At 37.5% G+C, this 19,412-nt stretch overlaps 1 protein-coding gene across 15 annotated transcripts in view; it reads left to right on the top strand.

Annotated features, from left to right (window-relative positions):
• SIPA1L1 (signal induced proliferation associated 1 like 1) overlaps positions 1–19,412 on the top strand; it is a 196,213-nt gene that overhangs the window by 99,125 nt on the left and 77,676 nt on the right. The window contains exon 1 of one of the 15 annotated variants that reach the window (XM_090141095.1): positions 4,706–4,724. The exons of the other annotated variants lie outside the window; for them this stretch is intronic. The gene's annotated coding sequence lies outside the window, so the exon portion shown is untranslated. Of the gene's footprint in view, positions 1–4,705; positions 4,725–19,412 lie in introns of those variants that run through there. 15 annotated transcript variants of the gene reach the window in all.

Genomic DNA, 19,412 nt, shown 5'->3' with positions numbered 1-19,412 from the left:
GTGCTATGTTTGTCTGTACATTTATTTTTTTTCAAGTTAATAAACTAGTGTATGGTATGCTCTGCTACATTTCAGGTGAAGTCTGTATAGTTTCCAGTTTGTGTTCAGATGTTTTGTTTGAAACGAAGTTAATTCTGTTGATGGAAACTGTTGGTAATGTGGCATTTGTACTGTTTGTTTTAAAAGCAATTTCTATTCCTGCCTCGCTGTGCTGAACTTGAGCATTGTTCTAAAAATACAGGTTGTGTTTTTTTGAGCGTTAAGGATTGTGTGATTCTATAGTTGTCTGTATATAATTGATTGCTGAAAAAGAAAATGCTGATGTGCTGTTTTGTTTGTTGTTGGTTTTTTTTTTAGTTGTTGATGAGTGCAATACTTTGAACTGTGCTGTGTACATAGGGATGAAAAATGACCTTTTGGGGTCCCATCTGGAATCCTGGATCCACCACAGAAGCAGTGGCCTGGCACTATTCACTTGAGCTTAGCTGCCTAGGGCATGTATGAGCGCACTGACAGGGAAGAGGATGGGAAGGAAGACACCAACCACTTGTGGTTCCTTCTCAGCTAGAGCATGCAGTCAGTCTTAGCATCATCACTTTGTCCTTTAAGGGCCTTCATAATTCACTTGACAGTGAATCTGTTACTTTTTTCTTCCATTGTCAGGGAATCTGCTAGTTCCTCTTGAAAACTGTATCAGGCTAAAATATTCCCAAAGCAAACTTTTTGATGCAGGAAATTTATGTGATCTGGGTATTGGAGCTTTGAGACATACAAAAGGATGTAAAGCATAGTACATATTATGTTTTCTTTATGGAGTAACTACTTCTGCTGTCTCAGATGAAGACTCTATTATGAATATTTTTACATGCCTCGATTTGGCCCATTTTTGTGTCTCAAGTTTCAGGGTCTTCTGTGTCAAGAGTTTGTTGTAGTTTATTTTTTAGTCTGAAATTCCAGTAATGAGAAACTTCCTGTGATTGCTTTGGAGCCAGCAAAGCTCTCCCTTGGCTTCATCTCCTTTCTCCCCTCGGGACTTCATTTTTGCAGAGCAGAAGTGGTTATAGCTTCTGATAGCTCACGGGATGACAGCATCATTCCACAATGCTGGCTTAAAGCATCCATCTAATTCTGTTTACTTTCTGGTAGGACTGAAGCTTTTGCCTCAGGACTGCTAGATTAATGAATTTGGCCCTTCTTAATTTAGAAGAATGACTTCAGGTTTACAGAAGCTCATTGACTCTTCTTTTGTCATTTGAAGAAATTTCCTTTCCCTTGAGTGAATCAGAGACCATTTCACCTCCTCTCTATCTCTTCAGGACTTTTCTCTCATCTTTCTGATATTCTCTAAGCCTCATTGAGTCCTACATTTCTGCATCAATGTAGGCAAGTCAGTTATGCAACTACTGTTTTATTAACACAGCTCTAGAAAATCTATTTGTTGATCTTAAAGCACGTGACACGTTAATGTTCTTGGAAACATATCTTTAATTGATCATTATAGATAATAAACCTTCCAATGATTCATGAGCAGAAATTTAATAATATGCCTTGATGAGATTTGTCCATCAGAGAAAATCAATTTGTTATGTAATTCAGCAATTATTTCCATCTTCAAGGTTTCACTTTGTAGAAGACCGCCCTTACCTCTTCTGCTAGGGATGAAAATCGGTTGGGTTGTTCCTGGGTGTCACGGAATTAACTAGATCAGTTTATGCCCGTGACAGGGGGCAGTAGGCCCCTGCCCTCCCCACCCCCCGCCTGGGCCCACAAAATGGGAAGGAAGGGGGAAAAGGAAAAAAACAGCGGCAACAATCTATGGAGGTAAACTTATTTTACTAACTATGATATCGGAATGCAAAATAATACAATATAATACAATCTAATTGAAATTGAGACTAATAAATCAAATAAGATATGAGAGAGAGTTCCCGAGACCGAGTCAAACCTGAAAAAGATCCCGTGACTTCCGTAATGTACAGGGATAGGTACCTGGAATTGGAGCATTAACACTTTAATTCCAGTACATGATGTTTTGATGTGGAATATTGAAAATCAAATAAGCAAAAACCAAAACCATGACACTGGGTTTGAATTTTTTTGTCATCACTAACAAAATTCTTATGGTTGTTTTTAGATAAGTAAATAAGTACTGAATTGCTTCAACTTTTATGTTTTTGACAGAAGAACAAAAATTCTTGCTTGGTGAATTTTCAGTGCTAATATTTAACAAACAAGTATGGCTCAATTTTTCCGAGCTTGATTAGCATTATGTAATAGACAGTGCTTTTCAAATTTGTATAAGGGTATTTCAGCAAATGAAATGAAATGAAGAAATTTCAGGAGGTACTTCGGAGTTTCAGCTCAAGTGGATCTCCTAATCTGATAAACCATTTGTGGTTTTATGATACAGGCCAACTCCTGTGGTTTGTATGACGTGGCTCTGAGTTTAAGTAGCCTTATTCTTTTTTGCCGATGGTTGTTTGTATCAAGAAATAGGTAACAGTTACATAAGTTTTATCACTTATCTTTTTGAAGATGGTCTTTACCAAAAATGTTTTGTTGAAGAAAAAAATGAAATAAAGATCTCGTTTGAGAAGGGATTAAATGAAACATCTTATTATATTGCAAATTGAAGGGGAAACAGTGAAACATTTAGGTGTAGCATGGAACTGCACTGACAGTCAGGATGAAATCTTTCATAATCTCAGTGATGGGCAGAAGTTATTGCTTGGTATCATGTTTCTATATATTGATGTTTTCTCTTCAGAGCTTTGAGAATCAGCTTAATTCTTTGAAAATAATTGCATTGTAAGATTGTGCCTTTGGGGAGCCTGGGTCAGTTAGTAATTTCAGGGAAAATTGAAATTATCAAATAGCAATCTTATAGATTGAGTTAGATCTTTAATAGTGGGCATTGCTTCATCTACTCAGTGTGATTTCATGTGTATGTAATTGTCTGGATCACCAAACAAGTGGGTGACAAGTTGAATGCTCTGTACTATACTTAATGCACCCTTCCAAATACAGCTGGCATAAAAAACAACAAAAAACCCACGCTAAAAAAATTAGCTAGTCTAAAAGGCTTTCTTGAACTCTGCCTCGTTTGAGGGCTTTAAGAAGATTTGACACAAATGCTGACAATAATTAAACGTATATCAATGGTCACAGAATACATCTGGGTTTATGGCTGATATAGTGATTGTAATCTTCTGAACCACAGTGATAGAGAGCATCTGATGCTTTCTGTTTTTCAGTTTTGGATCCAGTAGCATATATCTTTGCTGAAAGCTTGACCTCCCAGTTGAAAATAATCATAAACCTTGCTCTCAGTGCCTCTGCTGTTGCCCATTGCTGAGTTGTTGTTGTTTTCCTCAGTTATCCACTTGTAAAATAAATTGTGGTATGAAGAATGCAGAGGGGGAGTGTATTTATAATTTCAGTGAGTATTGCAGAATGGCTCTTCTTTGGAATTTGTGCATTTTGTTTAAGATTTGAGTCAAATGTTCTGCCACAAAGATGCAAATTTTAAATTTTCACCGTAGTCGCTGTGAAGAGAGGAGAAAAGGGCAAACTGTAGTGGCTGCATGAATGGTCAGGAGGATCTTCCCTCTGGTAATGTCAAATTATTAATTAAAAACTTCTTCCAAGGTCTTGAAGGATGAACTCTTCTAGATACAAAAATGTTTTTAAAATTCCGAGAGTTTTTTAATGTGTCTCATCATCGGCCTAAATGAAGCCCTGAAGTACATTGTTGATTTTAGTGAACTTAGGCTTTACTGCAATTTTGTGTATTCTGTAAAGTGAGACATTAGATTAGCTTTCTATTAATAGTTGTCTCTTACTTTTATGTTTCAAGGTTGTATTTGCCATTAACATTTTTTTGACTGAGTTCCAATTGCTGAAATATCTTAAGGGTCACGATTAGATATGTTACCTATTTTTTTGCCCTAAGTACATTTTTCTGTGGCACAGCTTACCTACAGCATACAGTGTTAAGAGTATTTTGGAAGAAGCCGACTGCATTTGTAGTGATGGCTCTGTAGTCAGATCATTGAATGACAGTAAGAAAAGCACAAGTTCCAAGTATGTTGAAACAGTACTAAGACCCCAGATAGATTGGTTGAATGAATGTGCTGGAAATAGTAGAACAAATAGCTTTTTTTTTTTTTCCCCTACTGAAGAATTTTATTGCTGGTTTGGTGTAGGTGGAGCAGTTATCACAGGACTTTGTAGATGACACTAATGATTTGACTTCACAGTTTTTTGCAAAATTAGTTAACATTGCTTGTTTTAATTTTCTTTGAGAGTCTTTACTGTAAACGCTTAAGTGCAGTCCCTTAAGTATTTCACCTAAGTTCAAATATCTCAGGAAAATTGTAGCAAAAATGATCCAATGACTTCCAGGAATGAACTTTTTGTGTGTGTGTTTAAAATATATACTGTTCTTTGAACCTAGACTGTAATTGGAAGAAGTTGTAAGGGTTCTGACTTATTTTTCCCTGTTATCTTAAGTGACTTCCATCCCTCCTCCCCCACCCCCCAAATACCGTAGTCTTTGAATGCCTTCAAGAATTGTCTGCATTTACTCAGAGAGACTTTCAAGAGTGAAATAATGCAGCAGCAGATGTTGGAACTCTCTCCAGGTCCTACTATTTGACCATTCTGTGAACCTGATCTCCCCTCTGCAGGAAATTGAGCAACCTTCCTCTTTTGTAGCTATGCAGGTATGTTTACTAATATTTGTGTAATGAAAATGTTCCTGAAACTTGGTTTAAAGATAGAAAACTTTAAAACCTAATGTTTCTAATATATATAAAAAAAAAAAAGGAAAAAGAAGAGACTCTCTCAGCCCTATTAAACACTCAGAATTCTGGATTGCGTAAAACAAATATTTGTGGTGGTGTTATTTAATTCCATAAGTTCTTGTCTCCTTCCACAGCTGTTGATAAATAGAGATTCAAATAAATCTCATTGACTCTTAGTCTCAATTCTTACAAAAAAGACTCTTGCTTTGCTTTGTATTTTGTTTACTAGCTTTTCTGCTTGGACTACAAGAAAAACTTCCCCGAATCTTTTGGAAACAAACTCACAGGGTGCAAGAGAGCTCTTGCCTTGTCCCTCTTCCCTCTTAGTATCCTGCAAGAGAGTAATTTTGCCCCATTGCAGATGTGTTAAGCTCTCATGGCATTTTCCAGCTTTGGGTTCTGGAGAAACTGCATGCTCCTTGGGCATCTCATAAAGGATACCTGCATGTGGATATTCAAGGGTCTCATTGTACAGTTGATTTGAGCAACCTCTCTTCTGGCAGAGGAATCCAATTTTATTTTGACCTTACTTTGATGTCTTCACCAGCATTATGAAATGTTTACCTACATCTCCAAGGGTTTGTGATGCTTAGAGCAATACTTTCCTACGTTTATTTGCATGTACAGTGGAGGATGATGTGTATATATATCCAGAACTTATAGGAGGATTTGCACTGTTTTAATCTTTTTTTTTTTCTCCAGAGATACTTAGTTACCATAACAACACAAGGTAATTGTTAAATACAAGCTGAGGGTTCTTTTTTTAGTTATTTCTTTGCTGCTCATGTTTGAAGGTGTATTATATGTAGAATGAAGTCTCCTCAATCATGCAGAAGCAATATGATATTTCTGATAATGGTTTTTATTCTGGGACTAAAATATTGAATTGATAAACATGAGGACATATTTAGAAATAGCACCTTGTTTCTTTATACTGTGAAATTAACCCATGATGTAGTGCATATTGATGTGTAAATCTCCATTGAACCCAAACAAACAAAAAAAGAGGACACATGGGATATGTCTGCTGTCAGTCCTTGATAAAAAGTACAGTTGTAAACTATCTGAAATGCTTCTGGGTTTTATGTGGCCAGAACATTGCGACATTGCAGCTTGCTTGCTTCGTTCTCTGAGTGTGCTTTTCAGCAGTGAGAACTACGGGTCAAAAGTACCTGTCCAAGAAGAGTGAAGAATTCCAAATTTACTGCAACTTCCTGTGCATGTTATCTGCTTGTGTATTTTAGTGTGCTAGGCTAGAAATTGTAAATAATAAACAATACATGTTTGCTGAAGAGCAAACATTTGTGTTTATGTACTGAACTCTGTCTCTGGCACTGACTTCTGAAAGTGAGGGAAGCACAAATGTTTACCAAACTTAACAGTAGTTAAAACAATCTACAACTTGATTGAGCGGAGTAGAATACGATGACAGGAAATGCATCTGTTTTTCTTTGTGTGACTTTGTAGTGGGTAGAAAGCCCTGTATTGGCTTAACTTCAAACTCCAGAAAGGACATAACTATTTAGAATTTAAGCCGAAATGTGAAGTTATTTCTGTATGAAAGAAAGTTACCATTGCACTTCAATTTGTGGGGTTGCTGAGGCTGAGGATCTGACATTTCAGCGGCAGAGTGATGTCGTCTTAGCGATGATGAATACAGGCTGAGTCATATAATCCTCAGCTTCAAAAATTAAAATTAATCTGCTGTATGTCAAGTTTTTTCATTGCTGCCAGCCCACTCTGGAAATATAGCTACACTGTATTTGCCAGTGCAACTGCAGCAGTTTGGGCTGGATTTTCTGTTTCTGTTTGTTGTTTGGCTTTTGTTTCTCTCTTTCTCCTAAAAAGTGTTTCTAGCAACTTGCCAGCACTTTGTATCTAAATGGTCAGTGTCACTTTTTCTCCAAGTCACTGTCTAGGCCAGTCCTTTATGATGTTCAGACTTTTCCTCTTCTGGTGCTTGATCAATGTCTAAAGCCAGCGCAGTTGCTGTAACTACAGTAAGTACAGTAACGTTGAGGTTAAACAGCAATGTGAAGGTTTTTTTTTTTCCTTTTGGTTCTCCAACTTTTATTCAGATTTTAAGCATAAATGCTTTGTTCTACCTATAGTTCAGTGATTTGCTTTCCTATGCAAAATAGGAATTGGAGGACGTCTTTTTGGGTGGTTATAAAATACGATGAAGGGAATTTCTGTGCACGTACCAGCAGTATTTTCATGAGGCAGAAGCAGAGGCAGAATATCTGAAATCAATACAACCCTTAGAACCAAGGAATGATTTTTCATGGGTGCTAAATAATCATGTGGGAAACATTCATTGCGAACAAGCTGGTAATATTTTTATTCCACACAATTCTGGAAAGAAATTTGTGGTAAGAGACTTGACATTTGCCAATTTGGTCTTAAATTACTTCTCCCTCTCTGCTGAAATGTAGTTTGTTCCAATAGAGATTACACAGTTATTCTATAGAGTTTCTTTTTATGGAGATATAAATGCTAGCTTTGCAGATCACTTAAATTGTGCTGTTTTTCTGTTGTTCTGGTTTCTTTTTTCTTTTTTTTCCTTCTGCCCTTTTAATGGAAAGAATTTGAAGAGGAAAATCACATGTAGAACTTAGCTTTAAAATTTCAGTCCCATAGTTTACATGAGAAGTGTGTGTGTAGTCTGTGGCATAGTTTGATCTGATGCTGCCTCAGTGATGTTAGTCAGGGCTGAAGAGATCAATAAACAGCTTGCTGCCAAAAGACATTAGCATCATACAAATGCAGTTTATTTGGTTGCTCTTGCCTAAGTGTAAATACTGAGTTATTTATAACTTAATTGTTGCTATGGGATTAAAACCTACATAGAATAAACAATCCCTCTTGTGTGATACCTTTGTCTTGAGTCTTTCCTCGAATGAAAGAACCTCTCTTCATGATGCATTAATGTTAAATGTTAACTATCTTGGTTTTGATCACTTTTGAACAATTTTATATTGAATAAACATTTATATTGGAAATATTACTAAAATATTGGAAATAAAGCTAAAATCTTTGCCAGCTGTGAGGTAGAGAAAATGTGGCTTGAAAAAATGGTTTTTTTTAACAGGCAATGATTATTAAATCACAAGGGGATACTGTAGCACAAGGAACGTTCCTTCAGTCTGTTTGATGAATATCACATCTTGGGGCTGAAATGCTGTGGCATCTCGCATTTAGCCTACACATCAGCTGTAGGAGGTGAATGATCAGCATAATTGAGCCTGAGCTGGCAGAGGCTCAGGGGCTTGCAGCCCTGTGAGCCCCATTTCAGATGCCATCTGACTCTGGTAGTGAGTGCTGGAGTTACTGATGAGTGGGATGGGCTCTGTTGCAGAGTGCTCTGCCATGCTGGAGAGGAGCAGGCATTGTCTCTGCGCGCAGCAGTGGAGAACAGGTCTCTGAAGAGAGCTGAAGGTGAGTTTGCAGTGTGCATCAGTGTGTAGTGAGCTTCTGCTTCACTGCAGTAGAGCGTCTTCTGGAGCTTATAGTGGCAGGTAGGCCTCTATGCTGTTTTAATGTTTCTTTCCACTGGCTGTCTGAGGATGTACACAGAGACATGAGAAAAGCAGAATAATAATGAACTCTTAAATGCATACTTTCACTTCATTAAAGAGGTGTTTTTTAAAAAAAACCTTAATTTTTGCATGATTTTGACATGAGCTACTTGTGAGGAAACTTTTCATGGTCTGTGCTGTTGCCAGTGTAATGCAGTGGAGTCCTGGTAGCACTGAAATAATCCAGGGGGATTTACAATTCTTGTTCTTTGAGCCTCCAAAACTTCAGTACCTGCTGCTGAATTATTCCCCACTACAGCAATATAAGCATTATTACTACTTGCTTGGATACAGGCTGTAGATCATCCTATCAGATTGAACAAAAAATAATCCTGCAAGCCACCTTTTTAAGGAGGTAGCCATCTAAATCTCTAGATTAAATGCTCTGAAGTAAAGCCTGGACATCAGCATGCCACAAGATTGATTAATAACGCTTTCTATCAAATGGTGCATGTCTCAGGCAGCTCACTGTAGATGCTAATCTGCTGTATTTTTAGTAAACCATTAGTCTCTCATGGGGGGGGAGTGTGGGAGTAATTGTCAAAGCTGGTAACGGGCTGCTATTAAGCCGAATTGCTGTAGCAGGTGTTGGGTGGGATCTCCTTCACTTCCATCAACTAGGAACTGGTGGCCTCACATATAAAGGCATGTGAAAAGCCAGCCTATCATGAGAACATTTCCTAGGCTTCATTTTGGTGACATGAGCTTATCTTCTGACAGGTCTTCCTTTCTTAATTGTTGGTCTTTTCAATGTACATAAATGTGTACAATGTAAATCCTTTCCGTGGTCTTGCACTTCACCTCTGAGAGGATATTTTGCGTGGATCTACATTTAGCATGAGGTTCCAGCTTTTGTGATCAGGCTATCCATCCCTCAGTCCTTTTCATTTATTTTCCTCCTTAATTTTTCTCAGTTTTGATAGAGGAACAAAATTATCAGGACTTAGAAAATTTTTGTGAAAATTGTTGGCAAGGAAGGGGAGACAAGTCCAAAAGCTCGCAGAGAAGCAGTTGGGCAAAAGCTAGGCCTGTCCTGAAGCTTGGCCAAGCAGGTTGCCTCTACAGACTTGGTAACAGCTGTAGAGTTTGATGTTGGAGGGGGGCTACGTGGATATTTGAACTGGGGGGAGGGGAACATGAGGCACAAGCACAGTGGATCTGTTGGCTTTGGCAACTGTTGGTAATGTGAATTGCGTCTATGAAGAGTAGATGACAGTTTGGTTTCTTTCCATCCTGCAAGTACTCTTTGTACCAACACGTGTTCTTTCTTTGTCCCTCTTTTTTTTTTTTTCATCCTACTTCACTCTTCTCAAACATCGCTGGCTTCAGGAATTTATTCCTTCAACTAATGTGGAAATTGAATTCTGTAGTTCTCTTAAACCTGTGGCTTTGTAACTCCTCAGTTTTCTTTGATCTATTGGTGTTAGAATTCAGTTTGGGGAGGGAAAAAGAAATCCTACAAAAAATAGCATAAGAAATTAAAAACAGGAGAGGAAAACATGATGGAAAGCACAGTTCGGGGTAATTAATTTGCTTCTACTTATTCCTAGTCCAGTGGTTTATCCAAACTGCTGCTGCTTCTTTGGCTGGTAAATCTCAACCAGTTATATTTGACTGCTGTAACTTCATCAGTTTCTTTTTTCCTGCCTTCTCAGAGAAGCTTGATGCCAGTACCAGAAAATAACTCAGACCAATACAGTACTAAGCAGGAGGTTTCTTATTCAGATACACAGCTGAGAAATCGTACTGGAGATCACTATATGATAATAATCCAGCTCTTTCTGATGAGAGTATCAGGGGTAATTAGGATTGATGCTCTCAAACTGGCTCAACTTCTATAAATGCAAAGCAGTTGTTACCACATAATAAACATTTGTTAAATAGTTGGTATGCAGCGTCACCTCTGGAACCTTGCAAATTATGGAATTCTAAGTTCTTTGCTTGTAGAGACTTGTAGAAACAATTCAGTTTGGAGAAGTATGGAAGTATAGATTGAATCTTCTGTCTGGCACTCACAGCTATGGATGTTGGGTACAAATGTGGCTGATAAAGCTGTTAGTGTGTTGATAATTCAGATATTAATTGGATGATGGCCCCAACATCTGTCTGTTACTTAAATTTTGCGTGTGAGTTTTCTGCAGTTTTAATGGTGCACAGAACTTCTACTTGAATCTCTTGAATATGTATAGCAAATTCTTTCTCAGTTACTAAGCCATGGCAAATAATGTACTTCAAAAGGTAGATGAAAAAAAATGTTTCAATGCTGCCATTCTTCTGTTTCATTGGTTTTTCCCTCTTACTACAAATTCTTCATCTGCATAGCTGTGAGTATATAAACTATTTTACAACTTAAGAATTTTCTTGTCTCCTGTCGTGTATATGCATGGATGTGCAGTGATGAAATCATGGTACAGAAGCACTAGAAACTGAACCTGAGAATAAGGATGTACGTTATACATAGTAGCAATGCCCTCATAATAATATGATTTCAGGATCATTTTTATTAAGTTATAATAACACAGTAAGGTGATTTGTTTGTTGAAGCAAGTTCCAGGTTATTTCTGAGTCTTGTCAGGTTAGCCAAATAAGAAGTAACTATGCAAAGATTTGCATTTACTGCAGCATATCAAAGTACCTGATTTCACAGCATGGGACAAGTACCTCATTCTTGAAGTTCTTTAGATGATTTAATATGAGGTTATGGACAAACCAGTGTTTTCTGTGTTCATTTCCAGTGTGTTCTGCTGCTGTATTTAGTAGGGTAAAAAAAGAAAAAACAATTTGGAAGTAATAGAAGACAAGGTTACATTTGGAATTAATTGCTCCATCTTGCATCGAATGCATGGTTGTCATGTTTCTATTTTTATTTTTGGCTTGATAAATGAATCAGAATAGTTCTGCAGTATGTAGCAAAAAGCTGGGATGTATTCCTACGTGCATTCTTGAGAAATAGCATGGAAGGAATACTGGTTATTGTGCGGATCATCAGAACCACTGACTAAAGTTTCCATCACAGCTCCACTATAAATCCCCCAAGGTATTCTTGATTTATTAATGCTGTGTGCACACTCCCATATGGTAATTGTATTTCTAGGGCCTAGTCATTTTCTTTTCTACTTTCCACTTAGCTCCATCAAGTATTTCATGGATTTATTGATCAGCTTTGGCTCTCGCTTTTGAAGAAAAAGGAAATACGTTTTGGCTTTGAGGTAATGGGAGGACCACTGAAAAGAAATGTGTGTTGAGTGAACTGATATGTTTGTTTTGTTAGATGGATAATGAACACGTGAATCATTTCACACTAGATTTTGTCAGTGGTTGATTTATTTTCTTCCTATTTATAAATTAAAAGGATTCTGAAGGCAGGTTTAGATGTTAAAGAGAAATCCACACTGCTAAGAAGTCTACTTTTATTTTACCTAATGATTTCATCAGGGAAGCAGTGCATAGTATGGTGCATGGCCAAAAACGTGGGTCTGTTCTTAACATAAGCTGCTTATTGGTAAATATTTTTTTTGCTTGCTTAAAGAATGTGATACATATTGGCCTACTTCTGTGGCACAGCAGTATATGCTGTTTGGATTAGGTGTGTAGAAAGTGATTATTTTAGGTAATTATTTGACTTAAAACTTATTTTGGCAAGAGAAAAAGTAAAAAAGAAAAGCTCAACAACAACAGCAAAACTTAATAGAATGCCTGTAATCTTTACCCTAGTTACGCTCTTGAAATATGAAAGTGGAAATACTTAGAGTCTGATTTTTATTGGAGTTCTACCAGTAAGGCTTTTATTAATGCAAAAGAGTACGGTGAATATGATTTGAAAATGTCAGTCCACTTTTGCTTTGGACTTCTTAACCCATTGATTCCTACGCATTTGTCGTGATGATCTGCTCTCAAAAGTAAATTCCTGGTTATTGGCAGTACGTGGTAGATAAGGTTGCAGAAAAGGATTGTCAGGTCACAGTAGCAGTTATGGCTATAACCAGAAAAAAGAAGAAAATCTGTATGTTTTTCTTCCTTTTGCCCAAATCAAGGCTTTCAAAACCACTTGTAGGAACTCTGCATTTTGTTGTAGTGTTAGCCAGTTTTGTGTTCATAACCCTTCTGCTCGAAAATATGGGAGTCTTTGGAAAGAAAAGACTTACATTACTTCTGAAAGCTTGCAAGAATTGAAGGAGTTTTTTCAAGAGTTTCTACTGTATGTGAATTGATTTTAATAGTGGAATATCATAGTACTATATTGTTTACATGTTTAAATGATATGAGATATGAGTGATAATTATTTACATCTCTAATGCAGAAAAAATGTTACATATTTCTCTTTTTTACTAACCTCTTTTTTTTATCCTCCTCTCTTGTTTCGTGCCAATAAGTCATTATGCACCAGCATTACAAGATATCTGGTACTTCTCTGTATGCCCCAAAGCCTTCCCTCTGCTCATTTTCTCCTCTGCTGATTAACTATTGATCATTAGCTGCAGGAATTATGTGCTAATACTGCCTCTCAGCTGGAAGTTAGGCTGTTGAACTGAAATAATATTTGTTAGGATCAATATCCTAGAAATGCAGCACTAACTGCTGTCACTTCTCATCAGTCAGCATCTGTTCAGACTACTCTCTGGATTGTTACACCATTTATATATTACAAGCAACTCAAAAAACAATTTTGTTTTAGCAATTCATCACTCACTAATTCTATGTTTTTCAAGTATGTGGATGTAATTTTTTTTTGGCTCGTCTATCTAGGGATGATGATAAAAGTGATGTTAAGTTTGTATGGTGTTTAACATTTTTCAGCTACTGAGTTGATACATAACTGTTTCAATCAGGAGAGGGAAAAAAAAAAAGGAAAATCATGGTCTATTCTATTTAGGAACTTAATTTTTTTGTGGCAGATTTGAAAATACGAGATCAGTCTTTCTGGATGTACTCACACTGTTTCACTGTTTGAATTGATCAACAGATTTTGAAAAGCAGTAGGGAAAAGCAAAACTAATTGCAAAATCTAAACCTGTAGTTAGCTTGCTTTTCAGAGGCTTTTGTTTACTGTTTTGCACAGTAGGTGTTTAGACAGTATCAAAGCCATTTATATGCCTGGATGGTAAATGTTTGTGTGCGTGCTTTAATAGTCTTCTGCTGAGAGATGGAGTATATTGCTGCAGTCCCTCTTATGAAATACTCTTATCTTCCTGTAAGAAAAACTTTTTCTTTGAGTCTGTACTAGGAGTGTGAATAGTTTTTGGAGGGCTCAAATGTAACCAAGCTCAGAAAAACCTAATTCTCATAGGAGTAATAATTGTCATATTTAGTCCATGAACTGGAAAATGTTAGCAACGTGTAGATTTTTCCTTGAAGTCAAGTAAAATAGAGTTAGAAGTGTAGGGTAATGCAATGGCTCTGTGAGAATAGGTATTATGATGCCAATTCTAGAACAGTGTGGTTTGAAAAATGGCAATATCAGTATGTTCTTTGCACATTGTTCATATGGTTCATTTGCAGTATGTCTACATCTGAGTGTTCTTATTGTTACTGAAGCAGGACTGTGATATAGTAAGCGCACAGCTTGTAACATTTGAGTTATACAGATTTATCTCTTTGAGATAGGTACTGTTAGCTTGGTATATAACATTTTCAACAATTCAAAGATATCGAAGTTTTCATTTCTTTTTTTAAAAGGAAGCTTTTTATTAATCTCACTTGCAGCTGTGATGAGTGAATGAGAGGATAAAGTAAAAAAGCTGTTATGCTTTTTGTCTCCCTTTGGCACTCCTTTTTGTTCTTTGTTTATTTTCTTATTATTCAGATCCTCCTAGGCCAAGTAATCTTGTAGCTTTCTACTCTTCTGTTTGGCTTTCACCTTACTGTTATCTTACAGGGCTTTGTCAAAAGGTCTTCTGCTGGGGAGCAGCAGGCAGAGTGCCATTCACAATAGCTGATGCTGCTTCATTGAGTATAGTTTCTGTGGACTTCGTGTATAATAAATGAAGAGAGATTCAAAGTCTCTTTTAGTGGGGAATTCAGAGATTATCCAGGATAGGTGTTCATTTTTTAAATAGGGGAAAGATAGATGAGGTTTCCAGCGAAAAAGTTTTTTATTAGACTGTTGCTGTGATAAAGAGAGGTAGCAATAGAGATATTCCTCTTACCATGATTGCATACATCTGCAAATTGCAATAAATAAATAAATAATTTTAGTGATTTTACAAACAGCCTTGCCAGTAGGTGACATCTGAGCAATAGGTCTTAAATGAGTGTTTTGAAATCAGATTAGTTCTGAAATTAAATTACTTTCCAGAAACAGCAGTAGTCTGCACTTCCCTAAGCCTGCTGTTGGCATCTTTTCCTAATACAACTGTTTTCTTCCTTTTTTCTTTTTTTTCTTCCTACCAAGTCCCTTCATTGGGGTAGCATGTTTAGTTTGTAAGACAATTAGCAATAGCCTAGTTTGTAATTCAAACTTAGAGACATTGCAAACATAGCAGCCATTAAGGGTTTTGCCTACTGCTTTTTATCTGAGATAGCAATATGAGTAGCATGCACTGCTTTCAGCTGTTTTCTCGTGATAACACTCCACAGTTTAATAAATCTTAGGTAAGAGCATAACAATAGCAGTTCTGAATCAGCCAACTGATGTGTTTTCTGTGTGGAATAGGAAAGATGTAAAACAACATGTATGTGCATCTTACATACCACTTGTGGTGTATTTGCCTAGTCTGTGGAAGTCTGAGTGAAGAACTTCAACAGCTTCGTCAACTATTTACGCAAGAATTTCTTTAATAGGAGAAAAATTGGAAGAAAATACAGATATTTTCATTGTAAGCTTTTTTGTTTATGAGTACTTGTATGATCCTAGAAATCTGTGCTTGCTAGACAGTTTTAAAACTCTTTATTTTGAGCCATCTCACCACTCAGAAATCAATTTTTTGCCTCATTGAATTTGGTAAAGGATGACTGGATGGTTAGGGTGAAAGACAAAGCATTAAAAAAAAACCACAAAAAACATGAAACAACAGAGCAAAGCAGTGTATTTTTTTAATAGATATTACAGCTTTTTTCTGCATGTAACCTTCTCCAAATAGATGCATCTGCTCTAATCACATCGCTGCGCTCATGGTAGGCTTGAGGATTAAAGGAGGTTTAGTGAGGGCTGCAACCCAAAGTGAACTGACACAACCTGATTCCCAGTCCTCCCCCCTCCCTCCCTCCCAGTACATACGTGCCTGTAAGTCAGCTTAGTTACACTGGCATTTTTGTGTAGAATTCTGGAGACTTAAATTTCTGTAGGTATTGAAAAGGATTTCCTTCACTGACAGAATAAACCGTGTTTTAAGAGCTCTGATTTCCCCGTCTGCTTGGTTTCTGTGCATTGGAAATCTTCCTTTTCACCAGGCTTGTGGCAGTAAACTTGGTCTCATGCCACAGGAGGCGTTTTCATGTTTCAAATTAGATTCAAAGGCTGTAGCTTGATGCTCTGTCACTTTACTAAGTGCAGTGGAGCAGCAGTAACAGGAAAGAGTTCTTACACGTATGCAAAAACAGAAATGCAGAACTGTGCTGGTATTCTTATCTCCAAGATCTGTTGAAGCACTGATTTGTGCGTGGTGTTCAACGTTTGGCTGTATTCCAACCCCTCACACGGGGTACGTTCTGCCAAAGGGTGCTTGTCAAAATAGGCTGCTGTTGTCTTAACCAAGGGAAAATTTTGCTTTTTGGTGAATTCTTAACAGTGCTAACGTTACTTGAGTTGCTCAAGTCAGCTACTAAAATGGTTATGATAGACAAGCATTTTTCTTAAAGGCTGTCACCAGGGAAGAACTGCCTTAGAATTCTGTTCTCCTGCAAATGAGCTCATTTCAACAGTAGTGGTAGCACGGTGCAAAGCTTCATTGATGTAAGGATTTGTAAAACCATTTCTTCTTTATAGGGCGAAATCAAGACCTGATAGACTTTGAAATGTAATGAGCAGATCATAGCAGGTGGTGAGGGGCCTGGAACATCGCCCTTTCTGGGGAGGACTGAGAAGAAAAGGCTGAGAGGGGATCTTATCAATGTTTATTGGTATTTAACGAGTGGGGGTCAAGAGGATGGGGCTGGGCTCTTTTCAGTGGTGTACAGTGACAGGACAAGGGGCAGTAGGCACAAACTGGAGCCTAGGAAATTCAATATGAGCATGAGGAAAAAAAAAAAAAGTTTAATGTGAGGGTTCAGGGCATGGGAGCAGGCTGTCCAGAGAGGTTGTGGCGTCTCCACTGGACTCATTCAGAACCCTCCTGGACTCCTTCCTGTGCAACCTCCTGTACGGGACCTGCTTTGGCAGGGGATTGGACTGGGGGATCTCCAGAGGTCCCTTCCAACTCCTACAGTTCCGTTTGTGTGATTAGCATACAATAGCCATCCAGTTACAAATCATACTAAGAAATTACTTGTGATGCTACACAATTGCTGATATTATCAAATAGTTTTCAGATACTGGTTTGTGTAACAGGTAGCGTGACATTGATAAAATTCCAGTTTGATGGTGATACAAGAATATATAAATACCTGATATAGGCATGGAGGCTTCAGAAAATGGAGCCCTGTGAATTGAAAAGGACGTATTTTGCTTCCAAGTCCTTCAGATAGAGAACAGAGCTGTCTCCAGCTGGTGCAGAGGAGATGCACTAAGCCTTCAGGATCGTCTTTCCATGGAGGCTTTGTGGAGAGCTGTGGGTTGCAGTGCAGCTGTAGCCAGTGCAGGGATTGGAGTCTTTTACGAAGTCGCATAATGCTGGTGGAAATGCCCTCCTCATGTGCTCATCTCAGGGGCAGAAGCTGGTTCTAGACTTCTGTTTTCATTTTTCTGAAGGGTTTAAGAAACATTCTTACTGAACTGTTATCAGCATGATTTTATATAATGAGCCATAATCAGAAATAGTATGCAAGGCTGATTAAGGCTGTTTATGCAGTGAAACAGGAATACACCCACACATGTACTTTCTGTAGGTAATTTGCTTTTCAAGGTTTAGTGTTGGAATCTGAATGATTTCAAATCTGTTTTCATTTTATAAAATGTTTTGCATGCATGTAAACCAGGAGCAGATGTAGATACTTCCCCTTACTGACCAGAGCTGTAAAAATAAAACTACATAACGCAAAAAGTCTTTTACATGGTATTTGTAAAGTTTTTAATGCGAATACTCAAGTTGATGTGCTGGACTGCGTTTGGATTCAGTTAGAAAGTGTTGGAGGAAGTTTTCTTCTAGAGATCATAAGCAATTTACAGGAAAGACAGAAGCTAAACAAAAATTTCACTTGAGCTAGAAGGATGATTGGTAGAAGAAACGGTGTAGTGAAACCTGAGGTGCATCTGCGTGGACAGGTGGGCTGGTCAGACAGACATGAACTTGCTTTCGCTTCAAGATAAATAGCAACTGCCAACCATCCACCTAAATTCTGCCTCTTATGTTTAAAGATGTCTGGGTGAAATGCCAATACTGCATATGTGCACTTGTAATAGACTGATTCTTATTTAAATTGCAGAGTGTGTTTTTTAGGTGTCACTGCCACCTTGCTTGCTCTTTTCAGTTTGTAGCCTGCTTTGCCAGCATGGCTGTCTGAATTCGTGACCAGAATTGTTTATGCTGCTTCTCCCTGGTATTACGCTTTGCTTTAAGTAGCTTTGCACAAAGGCTTTTGCACACACTCTCACAATCCGTTTTTAGCAATTCATACTTATGTCTACCTAGATATTGTTTTCCCCTTGTAGTTACAAGAGATAACTGTGTGCCTGTTGTAGGTGAATCATATAGGTATTCATAGGTATTACAGAAAACTAAGTGCCACCTGTTTGGATGTTTTCAATAGTTCTAACATGCTACATAATAGAAGCTACAGGAGAGGGTCTTGTATTTTTGTGGGAACAAATTAAAGGCTAGCATCTGGCTGTTGGTCATTATAGAGATATCTGTGCAAGAGAGTATTTCTGGTTAATGAAAGACCCTTTCTGGATTTTCCCTATAGGAAGACTTCTTAATCTGTTTAAGTCTGAAATCTAGCCTGAATGTCCACTTCTAGTGCAGTGCTCAGAATAAATGAATCAACCAAAAATTTTTTATCTAACTTTATTACTTTCTAAGCCATCGGTGTTTCATTCATGCATCATGGAGATTTCTGCTGAGTAACTGCGTATTTTGAAAGGGTTTTTATTCTCTTTCAGCTTTTATTCCCCTTTCTTAGGACAGATTTTTTTGCTGTAGAATAAATATTTGATACACCTTATATTTGTCTTGTGTTCTGTGGATGTTCACAGATGCAGAAAGAGAGTGCAGTTAGCACAGTGCAATGCTTGTACTCTGTTCCCAGGTAGTTTTCTACAGGTACTGATGGATTTATCCATTTTCATTTTTACATTTTACGTTGAAAGTTTCATACAGCCCTCTCAGTTTTTAAGTTTTATTACCAGATCCCTCATGTTCAGAAATTCATTTTGGTTGTTTGCAGATCACCATCCATATTTTTCTAATAGATTTGCATACTCCCAAATTCTGTGTATGTTTGCTTAAAATAATGTTTGTTTTTGATTGCAGTTTTAAAGAATGTTGGAAGCATCCACAAGAAAATCAACTAGAAAATCAGCGTAGTGCTGTGTGGAGGTTGAGCTGTTTGTTCCTCTATAACCAAAAGATGCTATTTTGCAAAATAAATATGTGATACGTGAGGTTGTCAAAGAACAAAAAGCTCTTTACTGTTTCTGGGGAAAGATCCATATGCTGAAAAATCCCCAGGGATCTCTAATGTCATGCTTGTTTATGTTATATAAGAGTTAGAAGCCTAGTGCTTTTTTGGGATTTATGGTTCCTCGTAAGTTCAGATGTGTACAGCATGTGTGACAAATTGTAGCCTAAGATGATTTTCCTTTTTGGTCTGTGATATGATCCCCTTGGTTAGCTCTAAATGGAACCAAACACAGCAAATAAGTAAATGTATTCCTCTAACAAAGATCCCAGACTTGTTGCTTTACAAGCTGCCTTTGCATTGGAGGAATAAGAAG

The sequence above is a fragment of the Phasianus colchicus genome, chromosome 5 (genome assembly GCF_987193195.1).
Source record: "Phasianus colchicus chromosome 5, bPhaCol1.hap1.1, whole genome shotgun sequence".
NCBI classification, from domain to species: Eukaryota; Metazoa; Chordata; class Aves; order Galliformes; family Phasianidae; genus Phasianus; species Phasianus colchicus.
The sequence above is the reverse complement of the archived record's forward strand: the minus strand, read 5'-3'. Positions and strand labels throughout refer to the sequence as shown.